Below are 25,789 nucleotides of genomic sequence, written 5' to 3' on the forward strand. Positions count from 1 at the left end.
CCGGGGCCGGGGACCCCCCTACGACCACTAAACACCCCCAAGTGAGTTCCAATATAAAAGGGCCGCAGGGCAAAAAAGCTAGTGTGACCGCTGTCCCCACCATCAACAAAAAACATCAAGGCCCAGTTCCGGCAGGCACTAATAGCTAATACGCTAATAGCACGCTTTCCCTAGACTTAGAATCTTTTTAGATTTAGCACAATTGAATATGACGTGCTATTAATTGCTATTAGCGCTAATAGCTATTAGTGTTATTATCTCAAGACTTAGAATTCTGTTAGATTTAAAACAATTGCATATGACGTGCTATTAATTGCCGTTAGCGCTAATAGCGCTAATAGCACGCTTTTCCTAGACTTAGAAACTTTTTAGATTCAGCACAATTGCATATGACGTGCTATTAATTGCTATTAGCGCTAATAGCGCTATTTGCGCTAATAGCACGCTTTCTCAAGACTTAGAATTCTGTTAAATTTAGCACAATTGCATATGACGTGCTATTAATTGCTATTAGCGCTAATAGCGCTATTATCGCTAATAGCACGCTTTCCTTAGACTTAGAATCTTTTTATATTTAGCACAATTGCATATTACGTGCTATTAATTGCTATTAGCGCTAATAGCGCTATTATCGCTAATAGCACGCTTTATCTAGACTTAGAATTCTGTTAGATTTAGCACAATTGCATATGACGTGCTAGTAATTGCTATTAGCGCTAATAGCGCTATTAGCGCTAATAGCACGCTTTCCCTAGACTTAGAATCTTTTTAGATTTAGCACAAATTGCATATGACGTGCTATTATTTGCTATTAGCGCTAATTAGTTGCTATTAGCGCTATTAGCGCTAATAGCGCGCTTTCCCTAGACTTAGAATCTTTTAGATTTCGCACAATTGCATATGACATGCTATTATTTGCTATTAGCGATATTAGCGCTAATAGCGCGCTTTCCTTAGACTTAGAATCTTTTTAGATTGAGCACAATTGCATATGACGTGCTATTAATTGCTATTAGCGCTAATAGCGCTAATAGCGCTAATAGCACGCTTTCCCTAGACTTAGAATCATTTTAGATTTAGCATAATTGCATATGACGTGTTATTAATTGCTATTAGCGCTAATAGCGCTATTAGCGCTAATAGCACGCTTTCCCTAGACTTAGAATCTTTTTAGATTTAGCACAAATTGCATATGACGTGCTATTATTTGCTATTAGCGCTAATAGCGCTATTAGCACGCTTTCCTCAGACTTAGAATCTTTTTAGATTTAGCACAATTGCATATGACGTGCTATTAATTGCTATTAGCGCTAATAGCACGCTTTCTCTAGACTTAGAATTCTGATAGATTTAGCACAATTGCATATGACCTGTTATTAATTGCTATTAGCGCTAATAGCGCGAATAGCACGCCTTCCCTAGACTTAGAATATTTTCAATATTGACATATTTGCAAATGAGGCACTAATAACTGCTAAAACGCTAAAATTGGTTTGGTAATAGCAGTTTTAACGGATTTTCATTAGCGTTGCTATTAGCGCTATAATGCATAGAGATAGCATACTAATTAAATGCTAATAGCATCTGTAGCATAATAGCGCTAATTCTGCAATAAGCCATCATCGCACCTTCCTCCCATTTTTGCAGAAAATTGTTTCGATTTGTCCAAACAAAATTCTTGCTTTAGCAAAGTAAAACATGGGCTCGTCCGGGAGTCGAACCCCGGACCTCTCGCACCCGAAGCGAGAATCATACCACTAGACCAACGAGCCGGATAGAAAATATTTATGCTAATTCTGTTATTGAACATGATTTCAATATTAATAATACAATCAATCCCGCCATCAACATGTATAATCATGATAATGCCGAAACCGACAATTGTTGCTTGGATATTTTTAATAGGACAAATACATCAATACCTGCTCTTTAAATATTGCAGCTAATTTGGACAATTTTGGGGTATAAAACTGTTATTGTAATGAAAAATCACTTATTTTGAATTTTTAAAAAAATAGACAGGCCTACAATGTTCATATCATTGTCAGAAATGATTGCATCTGTACTTCGGAATGCACAAGTGGTTGGATTATAGGTAGGACTTCCAAAAAAAAAGCTGAACAATGACAGAACGGTCAACTAGTCGCCATGAGCCATTAGCAGAAATTTTGAATTTTACTTTTGTTATGGAGAGACACCCGAAATTCAAGGGAAATCAGGAATGAACAAAACTTCGGGCTCGTCCGGGATTTGAACCAGGGACCTCTCGCACCCTAAGCGAGAATCATGCCCCTAGACCAACGAGCCTACCTTGATATTATGTAGTTTAAATAGTAATTAAATAAGTTCTTTTTGTGTTTACTATTAATGTTTTTGAATGGGTAACGAATTACTCAAGTAAAGTTGAAAACAGGTTTTAGTTACCACATATTTTATGCAAAAAAACACGCACAAAACCGCCATTTACTTCAATTTTATAAGGTGAGGGATAACAAGGAAAAAACACTTTGTGAAAAAAGTATCAGCAGCCATGTTTTACCAAAATTAGAAACACTAATATTTGGACAGCGTTAACGACAACAGTTAAAAATCAAAAAATAACAAGAAAAATAAATCAAACTTACTTATGTCACCAAACACATTTTCACCAAAGATAGATTACAGCAAGTTTTGGTTGGGCATGCAATAATGACAAAGGCAAAAAGATTAGGGCTCGTCCGGGATTTGAACCCGGGACCTCTCGCACCCAAAGCGAGAATCATGCCCCTAGACCAACGAGCCTTTGATGAAATTATGTGTAATTTTACTGGTATTATCAATGCAATTCAGTCACATGATGGCCTTAGTAGGCCTGCATGATGCACTGAACTTATTTGACAAAAATTAAAAATGTACTAAATAATCTTTAAAGGGATTGATTTGGCAAATAAAAAACAACAACAACAAAAACAGGAGAACACTTTTTTTGTTCTTGATGCTGTTTTGAATCATAAGTCTTAACAGAACATTATTTATTACATAATGTTTTAATATCGATTCCATCTGTGTGTAGTCTATAAACGTAAGGAAGTTATGCGGCCCGTTTCCACTAAACCAGAAACATCAATTTTTACATCTTGAAAACGACACCAAATTTTTTTTTTTTTAGCATTGTATACTTGAACATGTTGAAGATGTACAACCCATATGTCAAGCGATCTTTGGATAATAATAGTCAAATGCTGCACAAATTTGTCCTAAATTCAACGGGCAATCTTTTCATTATAAAATCCTCTGTTTAATTCTGTTATTGCACATGATAACCAAATTTTCTCCAACCCCATCCCCCAATGTCAAAAAGAAATCTACGCCACTGTTAATGACGTACGTTTTGGTTTCTTTTTTTTTTTGACATGAAGGAGGGGTGAATCAAAAAGCATTTTAGAACATAAAAAGGGGGTATAAACAAAAATCCACCCTTTTTCCTCCCTAAAACAAAAGAAAGAAAGAACAAAAGACAAAAGAAGCAAACGAGCCAAAAACACACCAATGGGTGATGACAGATAGAAATAATTATTATTAATAATATATTATTACCTGTAGACAGTATATTAATAACTATATAGCATAAAATAAAAACACATGTACACACAAATTGACACAATTGATTTGCATCTTAAAAACGACTGCTATACCTTGTTTAGAACATTCTAAAGAAGTACCTGCATGTGCAACCATGACTGTTTCAAAATAGCCCGCCAAAGTCATGCAGGTAACTCCGAGGTCGTGCATTGAATTAGTTTGAATGAGGTATACTACGGGAACCAGTGTCTTTTGTTAGAAGTCACACATGAGTGAAGTGGATAACCTCTATTGGGTTTTTTTAGCGTTGTATACTTGAAGATGTACAACCAATATGTCAAGCGTTTTTTGGATAATAATAGTCAAATGCTGCACAAATTTCTTCTAAATTTTATTATATAATCCTCATTTTCTTACGTGTGTTACATAAAGTAACTCAGCTGTTATAAATACGCCTATATATCTTTAAACTACTAATTGTATTTTGTATTTGAAAATACCAAGATAAATACGTTTTTCAATAACGGTAGTTTTAGCACCTCATTTATTACAATTAGGCCAGGTTGTGGTCTCAGTGTAACTCTGAACGTGACAAGTGCCCATTTTTGCAGCAAATTGTAACGATTTTTCCAAACAAAATCCTTGCTTTGGCAAAGTAAAACATGGGCTCGTCCGGGAGTCGAACCCGGGACCTCTCGCACCCGAAGCGAGAATCATACCACTAGACCAACGAGCCAGATAGACAACTTTCATCATAATTCTGTTATTGAACATGAATTCAATATTAATAATACAATCAACCCCACCATCAACATGTATAATCATGATAATGCCGAAACCGACAATTGTTGCTTGGATATCTTTTAATAGGATAAATACATAAATACCTGCTCTTTAAATATTGCAGCTAATTTGGACAATTTTGGGGTATAAAACTGTTATTGTAATGAAAAATCACTTATTTCGAATTTTTAAAAAAGATAGATGGGCCTACAATATTCACATCATTGCCAGAAATGATTGCATCTGTACTTCGGAATGCACAAGTGGTTGGATTATAGGTAAGACTTCACAAAAAAAGCTGAACAATGAAGCCTGGCATTTTTACAAACTTATGAGCCATTAGCAAACATTTTGAATTTTTCTTTTGTTATGGAGAGACACCCGAAATTTATGGGCAATCAGGAATGAAAAAAACTTCGGGCTCGTCCGGGATTTGAACCCAGGACCTCTCGCACCCTAAGCGAGAATCATGCCCCTAGACCAACGAGCCTCTTTTAATATTATGTAGTTTAAATAGTAATTAAATAAGTTCTTTTTGTGTTTACTATTAATGTTTTTGAATGGGGTAACGAATTACTGAAGTAAAGTTGAAAACATGTTTTAGTTACCACATATTTTATGCAAAAAAACACACAAAAAACCGCCATTTACTTCAATTTTATAAGGTGAGGGATAACAAGGAAAAAATACTTTGTGAAAATAGTATCAGCAGCCATGATTTACCAAAGTTAGAAATACTAATATTTGGACAGCGTTAATGACAACAGTTAAAATTAAAGAACAGCAAGAAAAATAAATCAAACTTAATTATATCACCAAACACATTTTCACCAAAGATAGATTACAGAAAGTTTTGGTTGGGCATGCAATAATGACAAAGGCAAAAAGGTCAGGGCTCGTCCGGGATTTGAACCCGGGACCTCTCGCACCCAAAGCGAGAATCATGCCCCTAGACCAACGAGCCTTCGATGAACTTATGTGTAATTTTACTGGTATTATCAATGCAATTCAGTCACTGATATGATGGCCTTAGTAGGCCTGCATGATGCCCTGAACTTATTTGACAAGAATTAAAAATGTACTAAATAATCTTTAAAGGGATTGATTTGGCAAAAAAAACAACAAGCTTGATGCTGTTTGAATCATAAGTCTTAACAGAACATTATTTATTACATAATGTTTTAATATCGACTCCATCTGTGTGTAGTCTATAAACGTAAGGAAGTTGTGCGACCCGTTTCCACTAAATCAGAAACATCAATTTTTTACATCTTGAAAACGACACCAAATTTTTTTTCTCTTAGCATTGTATACTTGAACATGTTGAAGATGTACAACCCATATGTCAAGCGATCTTTGGATAATAATAGTCAAATGCTGCACAAATTTGTCCTAAATTCAACGGGCAATCTTTTCATTATAAAATCCTCTGTTTAATTCTGTTATTGCACATGATAACCAAATTTTCTCCAACCCCATCCCCCAATGTCAAAAAGAAATCTACGCCACTGTTATAATGACGTACGTTTTGGTTTCTTTTTTTTTTTTTTTTTTTTTTGGTTGTATTTAAAAGTATTTTAGAATATAAAAAGGGGGTATAAACAAAAATCCACTCTTTTTTCTCCCTAAAACAAAAGAAAGAAAGAACAAAAGACAAAAGAAGCAAACGAGCCAAAAACACACCAATGGGTGATGACAGATAGAAATAATTATTATTAATAATATATTTATTATAGCTGTATTATCGATACCTGTAGACAGTATATTAATAACTATATAGCATAAAATAAAAACACTGATATGATGGCCTTAGGCCTGCATGATGCACTGAACTTATTTGACAAAAATTAAAAATGTACTAAATAATCTTTAAAGGGATTAACTTTCATGCTAATTCTGTTATTGAACATGAATTCAATATTAATAATACAATCAACCCCGACATCAACATGTATAATCATGATAATAGCCAAAACCATGACAATTGATGCTTGGGTATTTTTAAATATATGCTCTCAAAATATTGCAGCTAATTTGGACAATTTTGGGGTAAAAACTGGTATTGTAATGAAAAATCACTTATTTCGAATCTAAAAAGATTGTGGGCCTAAAATATTCATATCATTGCCAGAAATTATTGCATCTGTACTTCGGAATGCACAAGTGGTTGAATTATATGTCGGACTTCCAAACAAAAGCTGAACAATGAAGCCGGCCAATTTTTACAAACGTATGAGCCATTAGCAAAAAATTTGAATTTTACTTTCGTTATGGAGCTGGAGACACCTGAAATTCATGAGCAATCAGGAATGAACAAAATGTTGGGGTCGTCCGGGAGTTGAACCCGGGACCTCTCGCACCCTAAGCGAAAATCATGCCCCTAGACCAACGAGCCTCCATTCTTCTTCTTCTTTGTTGATACTGTCCAACACCCTTTTTATTTCAAAAGAGTCAATGTTGAACTTCGGAATGCACAAGTGGTTGAATTATAGGTAGGACTTCAAAAAAAAAAAAAGCTGAACAATGAAGCCTGGCATTTTTACAAACTTATGAGCCATTAGCAGGAATTTTGAATTTGACTTTTGTTTTGGAGAGACACCCGAAATTTATGGGCAATCAGGAATGAACAAAATGTTGAGCTCGTCCGGGAGATAAACCCGTGACCTCTCGCACCCTAAGCGAGAACCATGCCCCTAGACCAACGAACCGCCATTGATATTATGTAGTTTAAATAGTAATTAAATAAGTTTGTGTTTACTTTAAAAAAAAAGTTTTTGAATGGGGGTATTAACGAGTTACTCAAGTAAAGCAAAAAACATGTTATAGTTATGGCATGCACATTCCAATTTGTGCGCGCGCACTATGTTCATTAGAGAATGAATTTGGAGAAAACCTTCTGATAATTACAAACACTCGCTGAGCAGCAAGACCTTACCTCTAAGCTTTTAATCCGATAAGCTGATTATCTATTTGTTTTCACGAATTGGAAGACATTATTTGATGTATTACAAGTTCAAGTTCAAGTTCAAGTTTATTTCACCATCATCATATTATATACAATAACAAAATATCAAGAAAAGGATGGTAAGACAATCACAAGAGCAAAGCTCGTAAGACATGATTGCCCTCAGTGCAGAAACAAAAGACGCCTACAGGCAACAGACAAGGACGGGGTGCAAACGCAGACTGACAGGACTAGTGCGGCCAGACAATGACGTTGGCAATGGCAATAGTTTATAAACAAAAGTCAATTGCATTAACTTTATACAGTACAAAATAGAATATTATGATACAGGGCATTTATGAAGCAATAAATTTATGAGTATAAAGAAATCAGATAATCTTTATAGCTGCGTTTGAATGAATTAGGAGACAAGGCGATTTTGATATCATTGGGGATAGAATTCCAGAGCAATGGGCCCTGCCTTCTAATGGTATTTCTGGCCCAATCATAATTGAATATTGCAGGGCGAAACAAATTGGATGAGCGTGTTGATTACTGAGCTCAATCATCAGAAACTACTGGAGCGTGAGCCACCCAGGCTGGTGGCTCAGCATAGTATTTTATTAACAGAGGGTTTTCTCCAAATTCGTTTCCTAATGTAAGTGTGTACTCTCAAGCTTCAAATCAACAAAATGTGTGCACCTTACAATTGGGGTGTGACTGCAAGGAGTAATATATAACTCCAAACGGTAATTTGTAGCTAATGTGTTAATGACCATAGGCGTAGATCCCGGGGTATGGGGTGATAAATCCCTCCAATATTTTGATAGGGGGATGGTCCATTAAATTATCCCCACTCTCCCAATGGTGATGCCTGATATGGGTGTCTGACCAAATTAACCCCATATTTGGTCATTTTAAGGTGGTACTACACGGTACACCCGGGGGTACATCCCTTGATAAATTTGTGACTATATTGCATTTTTCTCAAAAAATAATAACACACTGGTAACAAAAGTTATCATTATAGGGGTAAGAAATCCAGTTACTACACTGGAATTTCAGTGACTCAAGACAAGTAGTACGTTATTTATGATAAGAAACGAGGTACCGCTAAAATGTACCTCATTTTTCTTAAGGTGGTACTACACCTCATGATAAATTTTGTGATTAATTTTGCATTTTTCTCAAAAAATAACCACACACTGGTAACAAAAGTTATGTATATTATAGGGCAAGGAATCCAATTACTTCACTGAAATTTCAGTGATTCAAGACAAATGGTTCGTTATATACCGTAGAATTCCGTCTAGAAGCATATATGCCTCTAAACGAGGGTTTTTTTAACGAAAGATATGAAAGGCCAATACCCTTCTCAAAAACATTGCAATAGATTGGTCTTACAAATATACATGTTTGTACAGCCGCCTTTATCAGTAATATAGTTGTTCAAACTCCAAATAACGTTTTTGCTGAGAGTGTCTGCCTCTTGTCTCTTGTGTAAAAAAACCTCGTTTAGAGGCATATATATGCTTGTAGACGGAATTTTACGGTATGTTAAGAAATGAGGTACATTCTAGCGGTACCTATTTTCTTATCATAAATAACGTACCGCTTGTCTTGAGTCACTGAAATTCCAGTGTAGTAACTGGATTCCTTGCCCCTAAAATATACATAACCTTTGTTACCAGTGTGTTATTATTTTTTGAGTAAAATGCAAAAATAGTCACAAATTTATCAAGGGGTGTAGTACCACCTTAACCTAAAAAGTGCCAATTTTTATTTGGTCGCCAAAAATTGCTGCTTTCATTAGCATCCCCAAACCCCAATGTCAAAACAAGAAATCTACGTCACTGTTAATGACTTAATTTTGAGGTTTCTTTTTTAGGACATGAAGGGGGGGGGGGGGGTGAATAAAAAAATTAGACCATGAAAGGGGGAGAAAAAATCCACCCTTTTTTCTTCCCTAAACAAAAGAAACAAACGAGCCAAAAAAGACAATTTTGGGGTATAAAACTGTTATTGTAATGAAAAATCACTTATTTCGAATTATAAAAAAAATGGTGGGCCTAAAATATTCATATCATTGCCAAAAATGATTGCATCTGTACTTCGGAATGCACAAGTGGTTGAATTATAGGTCATGTAGGTAGGACTTCCAAGAAAAGATGAACAATGAAGCCTGGCATTTTTTTTTTTTAAACTTATGAATTTTACTTTTGTTATGGAGAGACATCCGAAATTAATGGGCAATCAGGAATGAACAAAAATTTTGGGCTCGTCCGGGAGTTGAACCCGGGACCTCTCGCACCCTAAGCGAGAATCATGCCCCTAGACCAACGAGCCTTCGATGAAACTATAAATTGACATAATTAATTGATCAGTCCGATCCCACAAATGTGGTGCTGTGCAAAAACTTCTGTTCCCAGAGGTAGGAAATTTCAAAATGGCCTGCCAAAAATCCTCGCGGCATGCCAAAAAACTACTTCCCATCCCCTTCACGGCCTGTGCAAAAATCCTCCACCTTACCCCATTGCCCATTGGGAACCCATATATAAACCTTTGATGTATCGCAAGCGTAGCGAGCAGGATATTTACCATCTTAGAACGTTTCCGTAGTCCTACTACTTTCCTGTAAGTCTTTTTGTGCGTTTTATTTAAAGGGTCCAGGTGAACATGTGGCGGACTCTTGCCTCCCTACTTCCCCCTTTCGACCTGGCAAAAATTGCTCCCCCCTTTGCTCTGCCAAAAATTGCCCACTCCCATTTTGCCCAATGGATAAATAATTAATGCACAGTCCCTGACGAAAGAAGTTGATAAAACAACAAAAAAAAGCTAACATGCTAAGAATTACATCTATATAAGAAAATTTCCCATCCCCAAAATGTATACACACACATAAAACTCCTATCAATGATTAACGTCGATTGTTCGAAATAGGCTATCATTAGTACGAAAACCCAATAACTAATATCCTTGCCCTAACCCTATAACCTATATAACCTAAGCCTATATCTTTAAACTACTAATTGTATTTTGTATTTGAAAATACCAAGATAGGCCTACATATGTTTTTAAATTACGGTAATTTTTGCACCTCATTTGTTACAATTAGCCGAGTATTGTGGTCTCAGTATAAGGTGGCTTTATCGGCTACGTTGTCATGTACAGAACTCCTTGAAAATTATATAGGATGTGTATATTGATGAGAAAACCTTACTTACCAAGTTTTATTTTTTGTTTCCAAAAAAGCGGTTTTGATTTATGCAACTTTTTGTCATCTCAAAATCCCATTGAATTACTACAGGGAAGGGCTTTTGGCACTTTGCCAATTTCTCAAAATTCACATTTTTGAAAACAAAGATTTTATTAAAACTCATTTTTCTCTCCTTTATAGCAGTTGTATATAAAAGTTTTAAGTTTCATTTTCCTGCCAATATATCACAAAATAATACAAACCAAGTTTATTTTCTAACTTAGTGTTACTTAAGTATATACTTAAAAAGAATGTTGGTACTTTTTATGATTTTTTATTTTTTCAAGAAACACTAAATTACCTAAATTCTATGATTTTTTTAGCGCTAATAGCACCTTGATGTTTTTTGTTGATGGTGGGGACAGCGGTCACACTAGCTTTCTTGCCCTGCGGGGCCCTTTTATATTGGAACTCACTTGGAGTGTTTTGTTGTCGTATGGGAGTCACCGGCCTCGGGCCTGCCGGCCTGCGGCCTTGATGTTTTTTGCTGATGGTGGGGACAGCGGTCACACTAAATATCTTGATTTGCGGGGCCCTTTTATATTGGAACTCACTTGGAGTGTTTAGTTGTCGTATGGGAGTCTCCGGCCTCAGCCCTGCCGGCCCTGCGGCCTTAATATTTTTGTTGATGGTGGGGACAGCGGTCACACTAGCTTTCTTGCCCTGCGGGCTCTTTTTATATTTGAACTCACTTGGAGTGTTTAGTTGTCGTATGGAGTCACCGGCCTCAGGCCTGCCGGCCCTGCGGCCTTGATATTTTTTGTTGGTGTTGGGGGCAGCAGTCACACTAAGTTTCTTGACCTGCGGGGCCCATTTATATTGGAACTCACTTGGAGTGTTAAGTTGTCGTATAGGAGTCTCCGGCCTCGGGCCTGCTGGCCCTGCGGCCTTGATGTTTTTTTGTTGATGGTGGGGACAGTGGTCACACTAGCTTTGTTGCCCTGCGGGGCCCCTTTATATTGGAACTCACTTGGAGTGTTTAGTTGTCGTATGGGAGTCACTGGCCTCAGGCCTGCCGGCCCTACTGCCTTAATATTTTTGTTGATGGTGGGGACAGCGGTCACACTAGCTTTCTTGCCCTGCGGGGCCATTTTATATTGGAACTCACTTGGAGTGTTTAGTTGTCGTATGGAGTCACCGGCCTCAGGCCTGCCGGCCCTGCGGCCTTGATGTTTTTGTTGATGTTGGAGACAGCGGTCACACTAGCTTTCTTGCCCTGCGGGGCCCATTTATATTGGAACTCACTTGGAGTGTTTAGTTGTCGTATGGGAGTCACCGGCCTCGGGCATGCCGGCCCTCCGGCCTTGATGTTTTTTGTTGATGGTGGGGACAGCGGTCACACTAGCTTTCTTGCCCTGCGGGGCCCTTTTATATTGGAACTCACTTGGAGTGTTTAGTTGTCGTATGGGAGTCACCGGCCTCGGTTTTTACTTTTTATGTACATTTAGCGACCCCATATCCTATTATCGCTAATAGCGCTAGTAGCATTAGCGCTAATAGCGCACCTCGCGCTAATGAATGCTATTAGCGCTATTAGCGCTAATAGCGTCTACCATTTGCAGAAAATGAACAATTTAGCACATAATACAATGAGTTGTAATATCGCTATTAGCATACCTGTCGGTATTAGCACTAATAGCGCTAATAGCACGCATTGCGCTATTAGCGCATCTCACGCTAATGAGTGCTATTAGCGCTTTTAGTGCCAATAGCGTAGTAGCAAGTGCAAGTGATATGCTAATGAGTGCTAATAGCGTTAACGATGAAAATAACACGACTCACGCTAATAGCGCTAATAGCACGCATTACGGTAATGCCCGCTATTAACGATATTAGCGCTAATATCGCTTACCATGCCGAGAACATTTTTAGCAGTTTTGGTAATAGCGCGCAATTGGTTCACCACAATTAGCACGAAATAGCAAAGGTTTGCTATTATCACGCTATCGGCGACATTAGCGCTATTACTAATAGTATTAGCGTGGAAAAAAACCAGAAAATTGCAAATACCGCGCAATTTGCAATTTTGCTAGTGAGCAGCGCTAACGCGCTAAATAACCATCATCGCACCTTTATCCGAGGCAGCTACCTAAGTCTGAAGGCGACAAGTGTCCATTTTTTGCAGAAAATTGTATCGATTTGTCCAAACAAAATCCTTGCTTTAGCAAAGTAAAACATGGGCTCGTCCGGGAGTCGAGCCCGGGACCTCTCGCACCCGAAGCGAGAATCATACCACTAGACCAACGAGCCGGATTTACTACTTTTATGCTAATTCTGTAATTAAACACTAGTATTTCAATATTAATAATACAAATTATCAACCCCGCCATCAACATGTATGATCATGATGAAACCATAACGATTGTTGCTTGGATTTTTTTAAATATAGGATAATACATAAATACCTGCTCCCAAAATATTGCAGCTAATTTGGACAATTTTGGGGTATAAAACTGTTATTGTAATGAAAAATCACTTATTTCGAATTTGAAAAAAGATAGTGGGCCTAAAATATTCATATCATTGCCAGAAATTATTGCATCTGTACTTCGGAATGCACAAGTGGTTGAATTATAGGTCGGGCTTCCAAACAAAAGCTGAACAATGAAGCCGGCCAATTTTTACAAACGTATGAGCCATTAGCAAAAAATTTGAATTTTACTTTTGTTATGGAGCTGGAGACACCTGAAATTTATGAGCAATCAGGAATGAACAAAATGTTGGGGTCGTCCGGGAGTTGAACCTGGACCTCTCGCACCCTAAGCGAAAATCATGCCCCTAGACCAACGAGCCTCCATTGACATTAGTTAGTTTAAATAGTAATTAAATAAGTTCTATTTTTGTTTACTTTAAAAAAAAAGTTTTTGAATGGGGTAACGAGTTACTCAAGTTAAAGCTGAAAACATGTTTTAGTTAATGCAAAAAAATAAAAAATATAAAAAATATAAATAAAAAAACGCCATTTACTTCAATTTTATAATGTGAAGGATAACAAGGAAGAAAACTTATCAGCAGACATGTTTGACCAAAGCTAGAAACACTAATTCTTGGACAGCGTTAATGAAAAATTAAAGGATAACAAGAAAAATAAATCAAACTTAAGGGCTGGGGTATGAACGTTTGGACAGTATTTATTTTGGGACATCAGAGCACATCAGACATATCGAATTGCATTCTGAATACGAAGAATGTCATTCTGATATCAAATAATTTTCATTTTTGAAATTCACAATTTAATACACATTTTATGGCAAATCATTAAAATTGATATTTTTGATATTTAACAGTACTTGAAGTAAACTTTATAAATCTGATGATTTATACTTAAAGTGTATGTAGGTGGGATGAAAAGCCGACGATCAATTGAAAATTTTGACCTTTCGTATTGAAGATATGGATTTTTTTCCCAAAACACCAAAAAAAATACGTCTTTTGGGGGGAAAAATCCATATCTTCAATGTGAAAGGTCAAAATTTACAATTGACCGTCGGCTTTTCCTCCCTGCTACATACACTTTAAGAATATATCATTAGATTTATATAATTTACTTCGAGGACTGTTATATATCAAAAAATTTAAAAATATCAAATTTTTATAATTTGTCATAAAATTTGTATTATATTGTGATTTTCAAAAATGAAAATTATTTGATATCAGAAAGACATGCTTCGTATTCAGAATGCAATTGATAGGTCTGAGGTGCTCTCATGTCCTACAAAAATACTGTCGAAACGCAATAAACGCTCATTTTAGATCCCTTAATTATGTCACCAAACACATTTTCACCAAAGACAGATTACAGCAAGTTTTGGACATGTTATAATGACAAAGGCAAAAAAGATCAGGGCTCGTCCAGAATTTGAACCCGGGACCTCTCGCACCCAAAGCGAGAATCATGCCCCTAGACCAACGAGCCTTCGATGAAACTCTGTGTAATTTTACTGGTATTATCCATGCAATTCAGTCACTGATATGATGGCCTTAGTAGGCTTGCATGATGCACTGAACTTATTTGACAAAAATAAAACCTGTTTTTTGGCCCACTTTTTTTTTCGTGCAACGTAAAAAAAAAAAAATTTCTTGGGCCAATTTTATTTTTTTTAGTAATTTTAAAATTAGATAAAAATATTTAGGAGCCGTTTTTTCATTTTTTTGAATTTTGACCAACTTCACCAAAAATATTTGAAATTTGGGCGAAAATCAGGCTTTTTTATGATTTTTTTTTGAAAATTCAGCATTTTTGGTGCAAATTTCTCGAAGTTGGTCGAAATTCAAAAAAATGAAAAAACGGCTCCTAGATATTTTTATCTAGTTTTTAAAAATTAATAAAAAACGATTTTGGCCCAAATTTGACCTCACAGATGAGTCTTTGCTATTCTAAATATGTATACTTTTATATACTTTAGACCAACAATTTAGCAGTTATGAGGCCCGAAAGTTTCCATAATAGCAGGGTATATGCAATTGTGCTAAATTTGAAAATATTCTAACTCTGGGGAAAGCGCGCTAATACTAGCGCTTAATAGCACGTCATATGCAATTGTGCTCAATTTGAAAATATTGCTAAATTTGAAAATATTTTAACTCTAGGGAAAGCGCGCTAATAGCCCTAATAGCGATTAATAGCACGTCATATGCAATTGTGCTAAATTTGAAAATATTCTAAGTCTTGGGAAAGCGCGCTATTAGCGTTAATAGCGCTACTGGTCCTTTTCTGGTGGCTGTGTCTGTTACAGGCACACTTCCTCTGGAATCCAAACCAGGTTCACGCTCATTACACATCCCTTAACTGCTGACTGTTAGGTTTTCTTCCTTGTTATCTTTCACATTTTAAAATTGGAGTAAATGGCGTTTGTGGTTTTTTTCTTTTCTTTTTCCTTTTTTGTGCATAAAAAGTATTTCAGTTTCGACCCCGTCAAAATTTTTTAAACAATCAAACACAAATAGAAATTATTTAATTACTATTTTTACCGTATACCGGAGGCTCGTTGGTCTAGGGATTCTCGCTTTGAAGGGTTCAATATTCCGGACGTGCCCGATTCTATTTGCCCTTTATTTTAAGATGTCCAAAACCTGCCGTTCCCTATTGTAGGATTTGGTGAAATTATGTTTGGTGACACTTTTAAATTTGATTTTTATTGATATCCTTTAACATGTTTCATTTTAACTGTTGTCATTAACAATGTCAAAAAGTGTTTCCAACCTTGGTAAAACATGTTTGCTGACACTAATAAGTTTTTTTCTGTTATCCTTAACATTTAAAATTCGAGTAAATGGCGGGTTTGTTTTGTTTGTTTTGTTTTTTGTTTTGTTTTTTGTGCGTAAAATATATGATAACTATAGCATGTTTTCAGTTTTACTTGAGTAACTTGGAACCCCTTGAAAAAATTATAAAATTTAGCAAACACAAATAGAACTTATTAAATTACTATTTAAACCTCATAAAATCAACAGAGGCTCGTTGGTCTAGGGGCATGATTCTCGCTTAGGGTGCGAGAGGTCCCGTGTTCAACTCCCGAACGAGCCCAATATTTTGTTCTTTCTTGATTCGCCATAAATTGCCTGTGCATCTCCGTAACAAAATATGTAAAATTCAAAACTTATGCAAATGGCTCATAAGTTTGTAACAAATGCCCGGCTCAATCATTCAACTTTTTTGAAGTAATACCTATGATTCAACCACTTGTGCATTCTGAAGCACAACATTGCATGCTTGTTAAAAAATATGCAATCATTATAGGCCCACTATCTTTCTTTTATATTCAAAATAAGCAATTTTTCTTACAATAACAATTTTAACCCCCAAAATTGTCAAAATTAGCTGCAATATTTTCGGGGCAGCGTTTTATATATCTATCATTTTTTTTTTATAACCCAAGCAACAGTTGTCATGGTTTCGGCTATTATCATGATTATACAGGTGCTGTTGATGGAGGAAAGTGCGGGATTGGCTAAAAAAGAATTAGCACAATTTTGCTAATACTGCTATTAGCACGAAATGAGTGTATAGAGTCTATGAAAATCAGCGCTATTAGCAACGCTAGCCAAAAAGCGTGCCAATTCGCTAAAGAACCACTTAGAATTAGAACTAATTAGCGTATTAGTGTTCAGAGCGCTATTAGCGTTAATACCACCTTTGTTTGTTTGTTTGTTTGTTTGTTTTATTTCTTCTTTTGCCTGGGTTACTCATTCAGTGGATGTTTTAAGGTATCCTCTGTTCTTCCATGAGGCCCAGTGTTCTTCCATGAGGCCCAATACCGTTCGTTATTAGCGCTAATATCACATTAGCACGGTATATGCAGTTGTACTAAATTTGAAAATATTCTAAATCTAGGAAAAGCTCGCTATTAGCGCTAATAGTGCATAATAACACCATGGCGCTATTAGCGCTAATATCACATTAGCACGTCATATGCAATTGTGCTAAATTTTGAAATATTCTAAGTCTAGCGAAGGCGCAATATTAGCGCTAATAGCACTAGTCGCACCATGGCACTATTAGCGCTCATCACATTAGCACGGCACATGCAATTGTGCTAAATTTGAAAATATTTCAAGTCTAGGGAAGGCGCGTTATTAGCGCTAATAGCGTTATTAACCCTTATAGCGTCTAATAGCACTATAACGCTAATAGCGTCTAATACTATTAGCACCAGGCGCAATTAGCGCTTATTTACATTAGCACGTCATATGCAATTGTGCTAAATTTTAAAATATTCTAAGTCTAGGGAAGGCGCGCTATTAGCGCTAATAGCACTATTAGCGTCTAATAGAAACCATGGCTATATCAGCGGTAATATCACATTAGCACGTCATATACAATTGTGCTAAATTTGAAAATATTCTAAGTCTAGGGAAGGTGCACTATTAGCGCTAATAGCGCTATTAGCGCTAAGAGCGTCTAATAGCGCATTGGCGCTATTAACGCTAATATCGTCGTGTAGGGACCAGGAGTAACCTTAAAGATATGTTTTTAGAGAGAGCCTGTCACCTTTAAGGTTACTCATTGCTTTTATGCCCTGCGTGGCGTGTCGTCGTATGGGAGTATCCGGCTTCGGGCCTATCGGCCCTGTGGCCTTGATGTTTTTTCTTGATACTGGAGCCAGAAATAACCTTTAAGGGTAGTTTTTTTAGAGAGAGGTTATTGCTTTCATGCCCTGCTGGGCTATTATACAGGGTTCAAAAGAAATAACTCCCCCTCTAAAATTACAAAACATTTCTTTGCATAACTTGACATTTATTTTGTTGATTTGAAAAATTAAAAAAGCTGTGAATAAAGGAATCGTTTTTGAACCCTCCCAAAGTTGTTTAATTTGCAAAAACAATATTTTTGGTCAAAAATAATCACATTCTCTAAAAATGATGCTTTCAGACAAAGTTGCACTTTACCACATTATGTACAAAACGTTCTCAATATTAATGTTAAGGTTGATTCAATTCTTGATTTTTCCTTCCCTTTTTGTCTCTGATCCTTTAAGCACCCATGCAACCATCATTCAGTGCAAAAAAAGATTTGTTGAACTTAATTTTGGCGTAAAATGAAATTTTGTTTGATGTTTTTAATCAGAAGTTGTTTCAAAATGATAAAATCACTAGGAAGGAAAAATGAGCTCTCCACGCATAAAGTTGACCAAAAGGGTGAACATTTACCTGCATTTGGGTCAATTGAAGCATCTTGCATTTTGATTTAAAATGATGGCTTTCTTGGATAAAGGTGTAACACTCATGATGTGACCACAAGAGATTGGCTGCATGCAGTTAATTGGCTGGATGCTGACTTCCAACCTCCAATCTTTGTTGGCCATTTCTTCTTTGTCATGTACGCCTTTATTCAAGAGAGCCGTTGCTATAGGTCTTTGCAATTGTTTCAGTCTACCGTTTGCAAGTAAATTTTTCATCTCTTCTAGCCAACGAAAGAAATAAGCTTCACACTACAAACCCTGTTTCTACTCCTATAGTGATTTCACCATTTTGAAACACCGACTGAAAACCCTTTCATGTCAAAATTCATGTCAATGAATCATTGTTTTATACTGAAAGATGATTGCATGGTTGACTGAGTAATCGGATACATACAATTTAAGAAAATTAATTAACAATTGAATCAATCAAAACATTGATCACATTGATATCGAGAACATTTTGTACATTACATGTATAGGATGTTGAAAAGTGCAACTTTTTCTGAAAGCATCATTTTTGGAAAATGTGATAATTTTTGTCTTACAAAAAATGATTTTCAAAAAGAAGAAAATTGGGAGGGTAGCAAAAAGATTCCTCTATTTACAGGTTTTTAAATTTTTCAAATCAACAAAATGTATGTCAAGTTATGCGAAGAAATGTTTTGTAATTTTACGGGGGGAGTTATTTCTTTTGAACCCTTTATTATTGCTATTAGCGTTAATAGCGGCCATTACCGTGATGCGCGCTATTAGCGCTAATAGCGTAAGGTGTGCTAATAACGATATTAGCGCTCATTAGCGTATCATTTGTAAAAGTGTTAATGTTTTCGGGATGGTAGACGCTAATAGCGCTAATAGCACTCGTTTAATAGCGTAAGGTACGCTATTAGCGCTAATAGCGTAATGTGTGTTGATAGCGCTATAAGCGCTAATAGCGTTAAATTTGCTAATAACGATATTAGTGCTATTAGCGCTCATGTCGCACAGTGTCGACACCCTATATTATAAATATAAACTTAATACTCCGTTGGTGAGCGACGGGCGAATGGTATTTCACCGAACGTAAGAAAAGGAGTCCATCTGATTGGCTAGAAATCGATCGCTAGATCGCTCAGTGGTGGAGTACAAACTCAAAATGGAGAGATGTATTCAATTGAAATCAATATTCTATTATTGACGCAGATAAAGAAAGTGGTATAGTGTGTTGATATAGTACATTGTATAGACTTGTGCTTTAATATTCTGTACACGTGTTCCTTTATAAAATTGTAATTCTCAAATAGTTTAATATAGCACAATTTTGACGAACGATTTCAAAATCGTTACGGATAAAATGCAGTAAAATATATCCACAGCAAACAGCAATCCCCGCTAAATAGTGTATTGCATTTCCAGTTAGTGTATTGGAAACAAAACCTGGGGTTTGTAATGGCAATATCATATGGGGTACTTGATCATGCGCAAATCGTCAAAACATAGGATAGAAACTCTGTTGCAGGCTATGTGGTATCTCATATCGTGTGCATATGGTATGCTTAGCCTGAGTCGCTCGGCCTATCTCGAACAAAATCGCCATGCGTAGCTTTTGAAAAACGAGAGGATTCGCCGTACTATCACGGCAATTTTTGACACGAAGATATAGGGATGATGACACTGTGTGTCGCATCATTTGTAAAATTGTTAATTTGGTCAGGATGAAAGGCGCTCCGCTATTATCGCTAATAGCGCTATAGCACTCATTAGCTTAAAGTGCGCTATTAACAGTAACAGCGTAAGGTGTTCTAATAGCGCTGTTAGCGCTAATAGCGTTAGATGTGCTAATAATGATATTAGTGCTATTCGCTGTCGTAGTGCACGTTAGAATATGACCGTTGCTAGGTCAATTGGATCACGCTTTCTTTGTTACGAACCACTGATCAAAATGATCACAACACAAAGCCTAGGGCATATCAAAATTCGGAACAGATGTATGAGCCCAGGCTAAGAGCAGTAACCAGTGGTTACTAACGTGCACTACAACAGCGATCATTAGCGTATCATTTGCAAAAGTGTTATTTTTTCTCAGGATGGTAGGCGTTATTAATCTTGAGGCCGGAAACACTCCAATAATAACAGCCCCGCAGGGCATGAAAGTAATAAGTAATCTTAAACAGACTCTCTCTAAAAACATTATCCTTTGAGGTTACTCCTCGGCCGCAGTATCCTTATTCTTATTGGATGAAAGGAATACTTGAGGTTTCGACAAAAACCAATCAAAGATGCCCATTTTCACTGTTCACAGTTCATACATTGCTATGCGATCAACCGCGTAGTGCAATCAGAGACTGTTTTGGAGACATTCGCTGCTTGTTGTTCTCTGCTGGAAGCTCTTGGGACAAAAATGTGTGGTTAGATGTATCGAGGTGGAAACTGTGCGCATGATGGTTTATAAGAGAATCGTTTTTGTATAGAAACCTTTCCATATGATGAAAGCAATCAATAAACTTTAAGGTGATAGGCTCTCTTTCTCCAAAAATTAAACTAAAGCTTTTTGGCTAGCGTTGCTAATAGCACTAATTTTTATAGACTCTATACACTTATTTCGTGCTAATAGCAGAATTAGCAAAATTGTGCTAATTCTGCTATTAGCTAATCCCGAACCTTCCTCCATCAAGTACCTGTATAATCATGATAATAGCCGAAACCATGACACTGTTGCTTGGTTTAAAAAAAAAAATATATGATAGATATATAAAACCCTGCCCGAAAATATTGCAGCTAATTTTGACAATTTTGGGGTTAAAACTGTTATTGTAAGAAACAATTGCTTATTTTGAATATGAAAAAGATAGTGGGCCTATAATGATTGCATATTTTAACTACAGGGTGTCCCAAAAAAGAGAGGCCCCTCATTGCGCCCTCTTGTTCTCCTATTTCTGAAAAGTTGATCAAACATATTTTGGTATGTAAAGAAACCCTGAGTCGTTAGCTTTAATAAACTAAAACAATTATATCAATCGGCTCAAAACTTTTGATGATATGCTCTTTTAAAGAAATGTACCCGTTTTTCACTCTTTTTTTGTAGAAGGTTTGGCTACTTCAAAGATTGAAAAGGAGTACACATACCAGCAATGAATATCAAACATTCCTCAATGATAACTTTATAAAATAACTTAATTTATGGAATGGGCTTTACCGGTGGGTTTATAGGTAATGGATTTTGTTAATAGTGTAATTAATTTGTGGGTAAAATGGATGCCGAATGGGACTTCTTTTGCTTTACTTGCAATTACTTATTTTTTTCTTGGTTATTTATGCCTTTTTGTTGTATTATCTTTCTTACTTTCTTTATACTTTGCTGTGTCTTGCTTCTTTTTTTTTTATATTTACAACATAAGTTATTTCTCTTTTTAGGATAAAAGGTAGCCCTAAAAGCCTCGTTGGTTTGTCTTTGGTTCTTCTGAAGTGAGTTTACTGTGCTGCTCTGCCTTCTACCTGGTTGCCTCCTTGGCGAATACAGGTTTCAGCCCTGGTCCTCATTGCATCAATTGCGTTGCGTACCATCCTTGTGCACCGGATACTTGCGAATGCATTCAGTAATACGTTTGCGAAGACCTTGGATTTTGCCACAAAGGAAAAAAAATCAAGTGGTGTGAGGTCTGGTGATCGTGCAGGCCACTCCACAGCATGAGCCATCCCAACCACTCTGTTTGCTATCCGTGGACAGAGTGAAAAACGGGTACTTTTATTCAAAAGGGCATATCTTCAAAATTTGTGAGCCGATTGAAATAATTGTTTTGGTTTATTAAAGCTAACGATTAAAGGTTTCTTTACATACCAAAATATATTTAATCAACTTTTCAGAAATAGGAGAAAAAGAGGGCGCAATGAGGGGCCTCTTTTTTGGGGACACCCTGTAGCATGCAATGTTGTGCTTCAGAATGCACAAGTGGGTGAATCATAGGTATTACTTTAAAAAGTTGAATGGTGGAGCCGGGCATTTGTTACAAACTTATGAACCATTTGCATCAGTTTTGAATTTTACTTATTTGTTATGCAGAGACACTGGCAATTTAAGACGAATCATGAAAGAACAAAACATTGGGCTCGTCCGGGAGTTGAACCCGGGACCTCTCGCACCCTAAGCGAGAATCATGCCCCTAGACCAACGAGCCTCTGCTGATATTATGAGGTTTAAATATTAATTTAATAAGTTCTATTTGTGTTTGCTAAATTTTATAATTTTTTCAAGGGGGTCTCAAGTTACTCAAGTAAAAGTGTCACCAAACATAATTTCACCAAAGTCTATAATTAGGGATGACCAATGAACCATCAACTTGATTAGAACACTCCCATAGACATGCAGGGAGCTCAACTGTGTACTGCTTGCACAGACATTTCTAAATTGAGCTCATTCTTTTATTTTTCATAATTTTTCTGTAAAAATTGGGGATGTTAATGCCAATTATGTTTTGTAACTATCCTGCAAATTACAGCAATATATATTGGTTTTCCTGTAAGTGTGAGTCAAAATTGGTCCATCGCCACAGTGCGCTTAATTGCCAGTGGTCAAGTACAGCACTGCTCAGAATGGCACAAAATATTCAAATCAATAAGATCAAGTGAAAACCTTGACCTACTGAGCTGTAATTTGGCAGAGTTACCAGTAATACCTCTATCACACCGTCTGTAAAAAGGTTAAAAAATTGGACAAGTAGATCTCGAGTTACAAATTAAATCACCAGCTTCCCTTTGGAATTTCCATACGCCTTTCGAGCCATGTTAAATAGACAGAAGATTTCGATAGAAGTTTCGTGTATTTTTCACCTGATCCAAACCCTAAACTTGTTCTTATAATTATTTATACCATCTACACTGACTTGCTGCTAGTACACGCACAGGATCTGTACTTTTAAAATACTCGCCTAATCAATAACAAGGGGGTGACACTAACTTCACGGTTGTTCTATTATCAACGCAAACCTATGACAAATCCCGCTGGTTTGCTACTTAGAAAATGAGGCCAGTTATCGATCGGTTATGAATTATTAATTTCGATCCCTTTTAGGGTTGGCAAATAACGACGCCGTTAGTTTTGCGAACTCTGCCTGTTCAATGCGAGTAGCTAGCTTGAAAGTGCGCCAGCTAGCAGAGCAGGGAGCAATCCGGTGATGGCGCACTAGTATTTCCCATCAGGCACCAGTGATTTGTTTTTACAGAAAGTCTACTAATTTGATAATGGAATAACCTTTCGCAATAGTAATGTCGAAATTAGGAATTGGTGTCAATAATACGACGGTAGTGTATCACTTGAATTTGATACGATATTCAGCCAGCGATTTAGCGATAAAAAAACCTTTGACCACTGACCTGACCTGAAGCACGTGAGGCGCCATATTCGTTTGTTTTTATTTCCTCGTGTGATAATAAATATCATTCAAACTATAGTTGTCGGCCGTGAACGTAGTTTATTAATGGCCTAAGAAGTTTGTTTTTAAAAACAAGTAAATAATCATCACTCACCGTTCTATTTGATCTTGTGGATTTCCCAACACGTAATAAATTGAAACGCCACTACCGGATTGCTCTCAGGTAGTAAAGCGGGCGCTCTTTCAACCTTCGAAGCTTGATATTCACTACCGGTAGTAATATTAATTAAGTGATGTCACTGATGTGCAGCGTTTCTGGAATAGCACTTGCATCGTGCATGTATAATTTGAATGTAGCTTGCTGTATTTAATATGTGCATGCATATTACAGGAGTTTAGGCCCATCGAATAAACAATTGAATAATTTAGGAGATAATCAGGGGCTGTGAATAATTATGAGTCCTGGGGAGGGTAAAATTGGGGTGAGAGGGGTGCGATTTTTGCCTTAAAACGCTTTAAAAGGAAGAACAACTTTGTTCATTTGGGCTTGCGTGGTGAAATAAAGCTTCCTATCCTATCCTATCCTATCCTAGGATAACCAGGGGGGCGGGTACTTGGATTATTTTTCGACGGAGATGTGCGGCCCGAGCTTCCGAACCCATAACCATTTCTAAGGGTCACGATTTTACCGAAAATAGGTAGGCCCCTACCCATATCTAAGGATTGTCAGGAAAGTAAGGACCCATATCTAAGGATTTGAGCTTGAAAATAGCAAAAGCAATATGTTTTCCGGCACACATAGCACGGAAAATCTAAAAGGGAGACCCATGTCTAAGGTTTTTTCGTGGAAAACCTTGTACGTGGGGTAATAGTAGAGGTCCGGAAACGCTTATGATATGGAAATTTTATTTTGAACAAAAATTCTTTAATCACTATTGACGGTTTCGCCTACCATGGTCAATAATGAGTAAAATATCGGTTTAGTTAAAAAAAAAAGGCTGTGAGGGGGTAAGCGATTTATTTATTTATTTATTTATTTATTTATTTATTTATTTATTTATTTATTTATTTATTTATTTATTTATTTATTTATTTATTTATTTATTTATTTATTTATTTATTATAATTATTAAGGCTTGTTCAAGTAACTCACTTCTAACATTTCACGCACTCACTTGCACCGGCTCAACAAATCAATCAATCAGTTAATTAATCAATCAATTCACAAACAATGAATATGAATAAATTATATGATATTCAATTTCGATCAATAGACATATCATATCAAACCATCAAACAATGAATAAATGAACTGATCGACCAAGAGTCCTTTTTTCTAAAGAGTGTGAGTGAGTGATTAAACAAAATAAATACATGCATAATTATTTACATAAATAAACAAATAAATAAATAAATAAGAAAAATTTGAACAAATGGTATCGTAGCATTGCATTCACAAAAACAAACATTGCTGAGAGGAGGACTCGAACCAACAATCTTTGCATCACCAGTCTGATGCTCTACCACTGTGCTACGACGTCGTCTAGTGGTGAGGATCTAGTTTTTAGCCTATACAGTGTTCGTCTGTGACAATGCGGCCTCGTGAAATGAATTTAAAGTTATTTTGATATCAATCTTTTTTTTTCCAATAGAGCCGTAAAATTTTGTTTAAAGATCTCAATTTTTATTTTCTTTAGAGCAGAGACAAATATTTCCCCTTTTCTACAATTTGAGCCCAAAATAAGAATCTACTTCTTTTATTACTGATTTAATGTTACACGTTTCACAACAGATATTTAGCTGGCATAGTGGTCTTGCACTGTGCTTTTTAACCGGGAGGTACCGAGATCGATTCCCACCTCTGCCTGTAATTTTTTTTCAAGCCTGGGAAATAATAAGTTTATTTGGCTTCACAATGCTAAATTATTCATGACTTGCCCAACCTGGTGGTGTAAAGTGCTTCCCATAACATATGAATATTAAGCAATAACACAATTGCTAATTTAAATAAGAATGCGTCACATGCAAATGAGGGATTGCCCTCTCCAGGAATGGCTTCATGTCAATAATGAGTCTTTCACTCCATTGTTAAAGTACTGTGCTCCCTGCAGCATTATACGCTGGCGAAGTTACGTAATTAATCGGATTAACTACCATAGCAATAGGTACAAACAATTTTGAATATACCGCGCTGCACTACAAGCAGGTTGCACTC

At 36.5% G+C, this 25,789-nt stretch overlaps 9 non-coding genes across 9 annotated transcripts; all 9 read right to left on the reverse strand.

The window, feature by feature from the left end:
- Positions 1 to 1,700: 1,700 nt before the first annotated feature.
- Positions 1,701 to 1,772, reverse strand: Trnap-cgg (transfer RNA proline (anticodon CGG)). Its single transcript has one exon. It is a non-coding gene; the product is annotated as a tRNA-Pro (tRNA).
- A 463-nt stretch (positions 1,773 to 2,235) lies between these two features.
- Trnap-agg (transfer RNA proline (anticodon AGG)) lies at positions 2,236 to 2,307 on the reverse strand. The gene has a single exon. It is a non-coding gene; the product is annotated as a tRNA-Pro (tRNA).
- Positions 2,308 to 2,709: 402 nt separating this feature from the next.
- Positions 2,710 to 2,781, reverse strand: Trnap-ugg (transfer RNA proline (anticodon UGG)). The gene has a single exon. It is a non-coding gene; the product is annotated as a tRNA-Pro (tRNA).
- A 1,444-nt stretch (positions 2,782 to 4,225) lies between these two features.
- Positions 4,226 to 4,297, reverse strand: Trnap-cgg (transfer RNA proline (anticodon CGG)). Its single transcript has one exon. It is a non-coding gene; the product is annotated as a tRNA-Pro (tRNA).
- A 465-nt stretch (positions 4,298 to 4,762) lies between these two features.
- Trnap-agg (transfer RNA proline (anticodon AGG)) lies at positions 4,763 to 4,834 on the reverse strand. Its single transcript has one exon. It is a non-coding gene; the product is annotated as a tRNA-Pro (tRNA).
- Positions 4,835 to 5,236: 402 nt separating this feature from the next.
- Positions 5,237 to 5,308, reverse strand: Trnap-ugg (transfer RNA proline (anticodon UGG)). The gene has a single exon. It is a non-coding gene; the product is annotated as a tRNA-Pro (tRNA).
- Positions 5,309 to 9,562: 4,254 nt separating this feature from the next.
- Positions 9,563 to 9,634, reverse strand: Trnap-agg (transfer RNA proline (anticodon AGG)). The gene has a single exon. It is a non-coding gene; the product is annotated as a tRNA-Pro (tRNA).
- A 3,088-nt stretch (positions 9,635 to 12,722) lies between these two features.
- Positions 12,723 to 12,794, reverse strand: Trnap-cgg (transfer RNA proline (anticodon CGG)). Its single transcript has one exon. It is a non-coding gene; the product is annotated as a tRNA-Pro (tRNA).
- Positions 12,795 to 22,308: 9,514 nt separating this feature from the next.
- Trnap-agg (transfer RNA proline (anticodon AGG)) lies at positions 22,309 to 22,380 on the reverse strand. Its single transcript has one exon. It is a non-coding gene; the product is annotated as a tRNA-Pro (tRNA).
- Positions 22,381 to 25,789: the final 3,409 nt, after the last annotated feature.

This window comes from Amphiura filiformis, chromosome 6 (genome assembly GCF_039555335.1).
Source record: "Amphiura filiformis chromosome 6, Afil_fr2py, whole genome shotgun sequence".
NCBI lineage: Eukaryota > Metazoa > Echinodermata > Ophiuroidea > Amphilepidida > Amphiuridae > Amphiura > Amphiura filiformis.